At 41.1% G+C, this 10,288-nt stretch overlaps 1 long non-coding RNA gene across 1 annotated transcript; it reads right to left on the bottom strand.

Annotated features, from left to right (window-relative positions):
- Positions 1-719: 719 nt before the first annotated feature.
- On the bottom strand, positions 720-1,052 carry LOC117457774 (uncharacterized). The gene is made up of 3 exons (XR_004553357.2): positions 1,034-1,052; positions 901-934; positions 720-772 (listed from the first exon to the last, which is right to left on the bottom strand). It is a non-coding gene; the product is annotated as an uncharacterized lncRNA (long non-coding RNA).
- Between the last annotated feature and the right edge of the window lie 9,236 nt (positions 1,053-10,288).

The raw sequence follows: 10,288 nt of genomic DNA, 5'->3' as shown, positions 1-10,288 counted from the left end.
CACCTTTGAAGCTGCGGATTGCTCCATCCCACACATTGGCTCTATTCATATTGAACCTGCTGCAAGATGTATTTGTTATTTTTGCAGAGAGTTCTGCAACAATGTCCTCCGCAGTCAAGTATTCTGTGCTGGGAAAGACAAAGTAATGCATTGTAATATTAAATGATGAAGCTAGTAATACGATTTACAGTATAGAATAGAAAAATTAAGTGGTAATAGTAACAATTAATACCTTTCCTCTGCAGGTTGCTCCATTTTGTCTTCTGGCTCAGACTGGCTATCAATAATGAGAAGTGCATACACATTTGTGTAGTTGCTGCAGTGAGAAGACAGTTGAATAATTATTTTCAAATACATAATAATGACATTCGTATTTACAAAAGGATGGCGATCCTCTTCCTGTTTTTTTTAATTGGGTTCTAAACTAACAACAGCACTTTTGTCATACTCCTGCACAATCCTTGTAAACATTTGAAATGGATGCAAGAAATAATATCTGATCTTTGAAAAATATTTGTTGTTCTTTGGATCGTCTTCACTAAGATGTCAGATGTTGTGGTTGTCATTTGGAAATGTATAAAAGTATAATTGTTCTGCTTCCTGGCAATGTTACCCACTGTGATTGGAGGCTATACAAACAAACAAATGTAAAAATAAAGATACAAACCAAACAACTGTGTCACGATGCAACTGTCAACATCGTTTACCTATAGAAGTTGTTCTGACCCGGGGCAGACTGGACCTCTTCCTGGAATGGGGTTGGTGCTCCATCCTATCTTTACCCAGGAAATAAGTGCAGTTGATCTAATGACAGTGTCATTAGCACACAACGGTATTTATTGATTTCATGTTCACAAATTAAAACCTACATGGTATAATTACATTTTTAATTAGTCTTACCCGATCAGACGCTGGTTGTGGGTGCCTGAGAGGTCTGATAAAGGTAAACAGGAAATATATTCAAACTACTGTACTGTTAAAACATTCTGCTTCTTGTGGCACAACATAATATGTTGACAATGTTTTATTTTACCCTGGCAAACTGTTGTCCATTCTTGGAGTGCTCACTTTTTGATCATTTGGAATGTCCCACACCTGCATACAAACAAATGACTGACTGAAATAAAATAAATGTAATTAAGAATAAATGCCACGATAAATCCAAACTGACCAAGGTACATTATATTGTTGACCGTTCTTTAACTCTTACATTGGGGCACAATAAACCAACTCCTCTCTGCACCCATAATAGATCTACATGGGCGTCATTTTCACTGGAGACAGGGGGGACATGTCCCCCCCCACTTTTCAAATGTGTTTTTTTTTTTTCGTCACGGAGGAGCGTCTGTGTGTGGCAGGAGCGCATTTTGTGTGGGACAGAGAGAGACAGAGACATAGACCGAGAGAGACAGAGAGTTACAGGGGTTGTTGTTGTTAGCATCTGGTGCTAGCTCGGAGCTAACGGAAATAGAAGCAGTTTCAACAATAAGGAGAGGGAGAGCTCTCTCCTGTGGGACTCACTGAGGTAACGTCAGCTCAGGGAGGTAAAGGACTCGCTGAGCGTTTAGATTGTAAACTTTAGTATAAGTTATCTCAGTGGGTCTCAAACGGTTTGGTCATCTATGTAAACAACAAATATTTCCATCCATTTAATTATTCAAAATAAGTAAAAAAAGAATTCCAATGTCAGTAAACAATAAAAAGCACAGTTTGAAAGGGGAGTGATTTGTCAAATATGCATAAATAAAAAGAAAGAATGCAGACTAGCTAAGATAAAGATAGGAGAGAGGAGTTTATCAATGATTTGTTATTGGTTGTGAGCATATTCTAATGGTTTTTTGATTATTGAAATATATACACCTCACATATAGGGACCTCACATCCCTATAGGATGTGAGGTCATATATACAATGAAGCAAAAAAGTATTTAGTCAGCCACCAATTGTGCAAGTTCTCCCACTTAAAAAGATGAGAGAGGCCTGTAATTTTCATCCTAGGTACACTTCAACTATGAGAGACAGAATGGGGGGAAAGAATCCAGGAAATCACATTGTAGGATTTTTAATGAATTAATTGGTAAATTCCTCGGTAAAATAAGTATTTGGTCACCTACAAACAAACAAGATTTCTGGCTCTCACAGACCTGTAACTTCTTCTTTAAGAGCCTCCTCTGTCCTCTACTCGTTAACTGTATTAATGGCACCTGTTTGAACTCGTTATCAGTATAAAAGACACCTGTCCACAACCTCAAACAGTCACACTCCAAACTCCACTATGGCCAAGACCAAAGAGCTGTCAAAGGACACCAGAAACAACATTGTAGACCTGCACCAGGCTGGGAAGACTGAATCTGCAATAGGTAAGCAGCTTGGTGTGAAGAAATCAACTGTGGGAGCAATTATTAGAAAATGGAAGACATACAAGACCACTGATAATGTCCCTCGATCTGGGGCTCCACGCAAGATCTCACCCCGTGGGGTCAAAATGATCACAAGAACGGTGAGCAAAAATCCCAGAACCACACGGGGGGACCTAGTCAATGACCTGCAGAGAGCTGGGACCAAAGTAACAAAGGCTACCATCAGTAACACACTACGCCGCCAGGGACTCAAATCCTGCAGTGCCAGACGTGTCCCCCTGCTTAAGCCAGGACATGTCCAAGCCCGTCTGAAGTAGTTTGCTAGAGAGTATTTAGATCAGGGGTCTCCAACCTTTCTTCATATGAGAGCTACTTTGAAAAAATTAAAGTGGCCAAGAGCTACTTCCATCACATCACTTACATTTATTCACATAGCACTCATCAGTTGAATTAAGCTATACTTTTGTACACGTACGAAATTGCAATACCTAAAGCTTATCACAAATCTTAACTTCACATCAAGGTCCAAGAAAATGAAAATGTCTCGCATATTATTATGGCCCACATAGTAAGTAAGTCACTGAACATTCACATAAATGTCCTTAATCACCACCTTACAAGCATCTTATGCACTTATGCATCAAATAAGTGCATTCACTCTTTTTTACAGTTAGTGAGATGAATGGCACTGCATGGAGTCCACCATAGGTGTATGCTGGAGTGTACCCACTTAGGTTCACTCTAATAGAGTCATTTAAATGTCCATCAGTCAGTCTTGTTCTGTATTTAGATTTCATGACATTCATGCCAGAAAAAGCTGCTTCACAAAGGTCTGTAGAACAGAACCAAATAAAGCAGTATGTTCAGTGCTGCTTGGTGAATGTTCTTATAGTTTTCTGGGTCTACAAGGCTCCAGAAATGTTTTGAGTTTTGCTGAGACTTAAAGAGCCTGTGACAGCATCCCAACAACTGTTGTGCAATGAAATATTGGGCTACTAGTAATCTCGAACCGTCAGTTTAAAAAAGAAAAAGCGATACCGTTCCGTTAAATATCAATAATTTCGAACATCGCGGGGAAATCCCTTCGACTCATTTTGAAGTTTTGGGGGAAGCCGGAAGTGACGTCAATGCGGGAACGCTTCACTGTGCGGCGAGAGAGCCAAACACGGACAAAGTGTGTTGTTATGCGTATAAATGGTGAATTACTGAGTTTAGGCACGTTAATAACGTTTTAATGAAGTTGACTACAGTATATTCATATTTGTCAGTGCTTTCATGTCAATTCGGCGACATAAACATAAATGATCGTGGTGAAGATGATGATTACATTAGGATTACAAATCGGGAGTGAGAGCTGCTGAATTTCCTCCCATCGGATGTGATATAAAAACAAATCGATTATTTTTGTAGTTGTAAACTCAAGTGGATGAAACTACATTTATTAGTGCTTTCATGTCAATTCGGCGAACATATGATAGATTAAATGATCGTGAGAATGATGATTAAAAATTGTTTGTTTGTGCCGGTCTGCATTTCCTGATGAGAAAACAAACCGATGCTTTTTGTAGTTGTAGTACACCAACATGGATTAAACGTGTGGTTTTTTTTTTTTTACCACAATGTTGGGGAAATTAATGGATAAAATGCACGGATTATTATTATTATTATTCCCACTCCGATCGGGACACTAGGTCCACCGTTTCCCCGCAGCGAGACCCCCCCCCCCGTTGACAGTCCGAAGTGGGCCGGTCGGATAAGTCACTAGCACATCCCCCATAGGCGGCGCGTGAGGCTCAGGTTTGGGAAGGCTAAATAACTTTTTTTACCTGATGCTGCCCGCCTCCGGCGTCTATAGAAAAGAGATCCACTCAGTGTGCGGAGTTTAAATCTCTCAAGTCATATTACAGGATAAAGGAAATACAGTTTAAACTGCCGTATGCAGAGAATACGCCGACGTGTCGCACTTATCATTCATATTACATCATCAATCAGATCATCGATCATATAATATCATAATATATCATATATTTCCTGATCTGAGTCAGCTGAGCCGTATCTGGCCGTGCAACACTCAGTGTCACATACTGTATGCAGAAGTATTATTTTAAGCAACACATTATGTTGACGAAACACTCGAGTCAAATGTAATTAAAGTCAGATCCACTCGTGTCTTAGACGTGAACGCGCTCTCAGCTGGAGAGAGAGACCCTGGCTTGATTTACCGAGTTGATAACCAGCGTCGTAGGACCGCTTGGCGAGATCTCGTTTGTTATTTTGTTGTTGTTAGTTTAATTGTTACTCAAACATATCCAGGGTCTGTTGAACTGGCTTCGTAGTACAGGGCACAGGTGGCTAGCAGCGCTAATGTCAAAGACACAGACATTATACATTATATTTGTATTTTACCAGGATGCAGTGACACAAATATTTACATATTTACATTTACTATCTACAGCACCCGCCGCCCCTGACATCCCCACTCCCTCCGTTGACAATTTACTAGCGGTACCGAAGTGGGCCGGTCGAGAGTCCCGGGAATGATTTGTATTCCCATTCCACCACACATGACCAGTTGATCGCCCATATTGACGCACCTCATTCCTAAACTTCTAACAGATACAACATAAACTTCAGCCTCATATGAGCTCTCAGATACGTTCAAAATTAAACTGTCATCGCTGTCTGAGCTTGCTGCTGTGTGCGCCGTCGTGCGTTTACATGCAGATGCTGGGATCCTGAACGGTGCAGCTGGAGCGTTGTGCCCGCAATGACGTCACACATCATTTGGCGGGACTTGAAGAATCCCCGAGAAGATCCAGAAAATGGTTAACATTGAAGGGCAGATTAATGGTTATCAAAGTACAAATATCCAAAATCAGTTCAGTAACGGTTTTCAAGGGGACAATATTTACTAAAATTGATGGGTTTGGATGATGGGGGAAACTCGTGTCACAGGCTCTTTAAGCTGAACATGATTTTGGAGATGTATAACCTCCATCTCCACAGGATTGACACTGAACAGTTCAGTCTTCTTCTTCTTCTTCTTCTTCTTCTTCTTCTTCTTCTTCTTCTTCTTCTTCTTCTTCTTCTTCTTCTTCTTCTTCTTCTGAAATTATAAACCATAATACATCAACTGTATAGGTCTAGCCTCCCTATATCTGTGTGTGAAATTGTTCCATCCTCAAAAACAAACTAATATTGCAGTCTAGCTGCAGCTTCGAGCAACGGTCTTCTGTTAAAAAAAAGATACTGAATGTCCTGAATGTGGCATCACACACATGACTTGAGTCTGAACTCAGCAGACAACAGCATTCTAAAAACGAAAATACTGCATGTGGGTGCACCCTCACATTCTCTGTCTTACTGTTACATTAATCCCATGAATGTATGAGACTAAGTTAGCTTCATCATATCTCAATCAGTGAATAAGTGAATAACAAAGTTTCTATTGGGTCACTGTCAGCCTGTCACTCATTATTTTCAGGAGGGGGCGGGGTTTGGAGGAACGGAGAGGAGACGGTGATCGCGGAAGCTTTCCTCCTGCCTTCACAAACTTCATACAAGTATTTATCAACTGAAAATAGCAAGAGGACATTCATACTCTGCAATCCAAGACTTGATTAAATCCACCAAAAACCTGACATGACGACAACGAGTGTTTTTCAAAAAACACAAATCTCTCCCTGTGTGTCTCTGAGCCGCAGCGACAGGGCCTGATTCAGAGCGGGTCATTCTGCTGTTGGTTCTGGACTGGTGTTGCTGGAGAAAGCAGACTGGTCTGTGTGTGGTGTCGCTGTGCCACTGTCACGTCTGTTCCTTGATCACTGCGTCACCGACCAATCTGATATTCGTGTGACAGAAAAAATGATAAAATAAAAAACGCTATTGTCCAGCCGCGGCCGATAAATCAAGAAGCAACCTTACTACGCTATAATCGATAATCGAGCGGCGAGCTACTGAAAAGCTGTCCGCAAGCTACCGGTAGCTCGCGGGCAGCTTGGAGACGTGTTGGAGAGCCCTGATTTAGATGATCCAGAAGAAGATTGGAAGAATGTCATCTGGTCAGATGAAACCAAAATAGAACCTTTTGGTAAAAACTCAACTAGACGTGTTTGGAGGAGAAAGAATGCTGAGTTGCATCCAAAGAACACCATACCTACTGTGAAACATGGAGGTGGAAAAATCATGCTTTGGGGCTGTTTTTCTGCAAAGGGACCAGGACGACTGATCCGTGTAAAGGAAAGAATGAATGGGGCCATGTATCGTGAGATTTTGAGTGACAACCTCCTTCCATCAGCAAGGGCATTGAAGATGAAACGTGGCGGGGTCTTTCAGCAAGACAATGATCCCAAACACACCGCCCGGGCAACGAAGGAGTGGCTTCGTAAGAAGAATTTCAAGGTCCTGGAGTGGCCTCGCCAGTCTCCAGATCTCAACCCCGTAGAAAATCTTTGGAGGGAGTTGAAAGTCCGTGTTGCCCAGCGACAGCCCCAAAACATCACTGCTCTAGTCTAGAGGAGATCTGCATGGAGGAATGGGCCAACATACTAGAGCTGCAACAAACGACTAATTTGATAATCGATTAATATATCGATTAATGAAACTATTAATCGAGTATTCGGACTATTACGTCTTGCACAATTTCTCAAACGCTCTTATTTAGCCATAAACTTTTAGATTTAGCCTGAGGTTGTTTTAGGCATGTGGAAACTAACAATGAAGACAATAAAGATGAATACTTGATTCAAAAATACATATTATTAAATTAAACACATTTTGAACAAAACTAACATTGCTTTTTATTTAAATTAAATAAATAATATTTCACATCAAAAGAAACGTGTTTTAACAAATCGTATTAAATAATGTGATGACAGAACTGTAAACAGAATAGCTGAAACTTTAACTAAATAAATAACTCAGTTACCTCTAATCATTAACCCATGTTTGTATAATTGAGTTAACTCCGTGTGTTGCTGCTAGCAAACACCTCACGTGGAAACGTTACTCATGGATGGGGCTACAGAGCTACTAGAAAGACAGTCGAACCCGGTGCATTCCTCCGTCTGAATGTGGTGCACTTTTGCTAAATGTTTAGACAAATTGCTCGTGTTACCGCCCTTACATGCTAAACTCTTATTGCACTTTTGGCAACGAGCATCGAGACGGGTAAAGTTTAACCACACCTCGGAGCGAGTTCTCTCCGCCATCTCCGCAGTGTGTTGCATGCATGTAGCAGCTGCGTGTGTGTAAACTGCCCTGCCCCCTCGCACACAGACGGGGGAGAGAAAGATCTCTCTTCTGGATTGGAAAGATCGAAAATACATCAGACGATTTTTTTTGTCTTTTTGCATATTAGAAACGAGTTGGCGACACTAAGACTGCGATATATGCAGTGGTGTAGTCTACTTTTTTGTAGTGGGTATACTGTAATAATTGTATTCATCCATCCTAGAGCGACGCATCGCGATGCGACACCTGTCTCGAAGCAACACCTCATGAACACCATCACACTCACTAATGCATAACTAGTCTTGAGACTGGTTATGTGTTATCAACATGTCAATGTATTATAAGCATTTGTATGTGACTTTTAACTGCCAGTGACATTAACAATAAAAAAAATAAAAGAATGAACAATGATGGAAAAAGCCCACTTCTCTTCTAGGGTTGAACAATTAATCGACATTTTTATCAAAATCTCAATATGGCCGACTGCAATTTTCAAGTAATATACAATAAATATGGTCATGCTACAGATGTCCTGGCCCACACATCATATTCTACACTTAGAAAAACATCTGTGTTTCGCATAGATCTGCACAAATATCACACAATAATCATTTTAAACCTATTTTTCAATGCATTAGTTTATTCAAACTTGTTCAGCGCTATTATCTTCCATAAATCATTGTCAAACTATGTTCTGTATCAGCTTAAATGAACAAGCAAACATCCTTGAAGTGCTACAAGACAAATTAGCTTCAAACAGGAAACAAATTAACAAATAAGCTTCACCTCAATAAATGAGGGTTGAAAAAGCACTCGACATGTCCATACTGGGTTCACTGTGTTAGTCCACAAGCCCTGCAGATGTAGCCTCGTCAATGAGGACAGACAACTTGCTTGAGGATGTCACAATACTGTGAACAATTTTTTTCTGCATCTCTTTTGCTATGTGTTCTACAATTTTTGTGGAACTGTACCTTGAGTGCAGGCTAGTGCCCATTTTGGCACAATTTTGTTCCTGAAGCTCAATGAGACTATCATGGTCAGTAAAAGGTCGGTTCATCCTCGCAAGATAGTATGCTGTTCTGAATACAGAATCCGTCTCTGACACAGCTCTCACCAAATGTCCAACTACATCCTGTCCACCCTTCTCCGTGAGCTCCTGGGCTATTTTGTGTGCTCTGGACGTCTCATGTCGTCTAATCTATTCACCTAACTTTCTGTCCCTCCACTCTAACCAAGGATGCCTGTTCTTAAATTCCATTGCCTGACTTTCAGTCCACAAGGCTGGCCAGGAGCTCTCATCTGTTCCGAAACAAGGAGATAATATAAACATTGTGTTCTGTTTATGACTGTACACACACACACACACACACACACACACACACACACACACACACACACACACACACACACACACACACACACACACACACACACACACACACACACACACACACACACACACACACACACACACACACACACACACAGTATCTCCCTCCCTTTCTCTTCCATTGATCCACCACACTAACGTTGATCAAGTTAGCTAGCAAGTTAGCTACAGTTACGTTAATGATATCACCTTTAGGACAGCCACCTGACATGGCTCTTCTTCTATAGTGGTAATAGGGGAAAACATTGAAATATTGTCGTCTGTTTTCGTTTCATGTTTGCTTCCTGTTTAGCGCTCCGCGAACTTGAATGGTGGACGGATCAAATTCTGATAACGTTAGAGAAACTTGGGGTTTGTCAGAGCCGTGTGTTGCTGTTGCTTAGCAACAGGCCACAGGCCACATGCGACGGAAGCTCCAGACGTCCAAAAGTATTAACGAAGAGGCGAAAGCGTGAAAGCGCAGTCACAAAATGAAGTTGTTACGTATCATCGCTCATTTTTAAGAGGGTATACGGAAATCACTGGCATTTTGTAGTGGGTATACGGCGTATACCCGCGTATCACGTAGACTACACCACTGGATATATGTATCAGGGTTTCCGTTAGCCGGTAATTACCGGTTTTTAGCTGGTAAAATTTATAAAAAACCGGTAAATTCAAAACCTGACGGTCAAAATGTCTGGTAATAATTAGGGAGGCTCCGATCGATCGGCCGCCGGTCATTATCGGCCGATATTCACTCTTAATAGTTTGATCGGTGCTCTCTATAAAGGCCGATCAGGAGAGCTGGATCTGATCCATATGGACATAAACGCGAGTGAAGTGTAACCGGACGCGAGAGAGAGATCAGATCAGCTGCTGAGTCTGACCGAGACACGCAGCTCTGCAGAATCACCTGAAGCCCCGCCCTCTGTTTAGCGGGCTGCAGGAGCTGCATGAGAAACTGACGGGCTGTCAGGAGAGAGAGGGAGGGAGAGGGGAAAAGAGAGGCTCCGTTTCTCCCGTGTTATTATTCAAAGTTGATGTAAACTTCTGAATAATTTACGTTATCTACTACAAGTAGTTTGTTTGAATGTAATAATTATGTTGTTTGTTGTTTGTGGAATCATTTATTGAAAAATTAATCTGAATTTTTTTCGATCTGTTACGATTATAAACTGAAGCAATATCAAAATGAGCCCCGTGAACTGAGTTTTAAACATCAGCATATCTGCTCATAGTCCGGTAATTACCTGCTAACGGAAACTCTGCTACACAACTATTATTATTATTATTATTATTATTATTGAAATATGACCGGTAAG

Source organism: Pseudochaenichthys georgianus, chromosome 13 (genome assembly GCF_902827115.2).
Source record: "Pseudochaenichthys georgianus chromosome 13, fPseGeo1.2, whole genome shotgun sequence".
NCBI classification, from domain to species: Eukaryota; Metazoa; Chordata; class Actinopteri; order Perciformes; family Channichthyidae; genus Pseudochaenichthys; species Pseudochaenichthys georgianus.
This window is presented reverse-complemented; position numbering and strand designations above follow the sequence as displayed.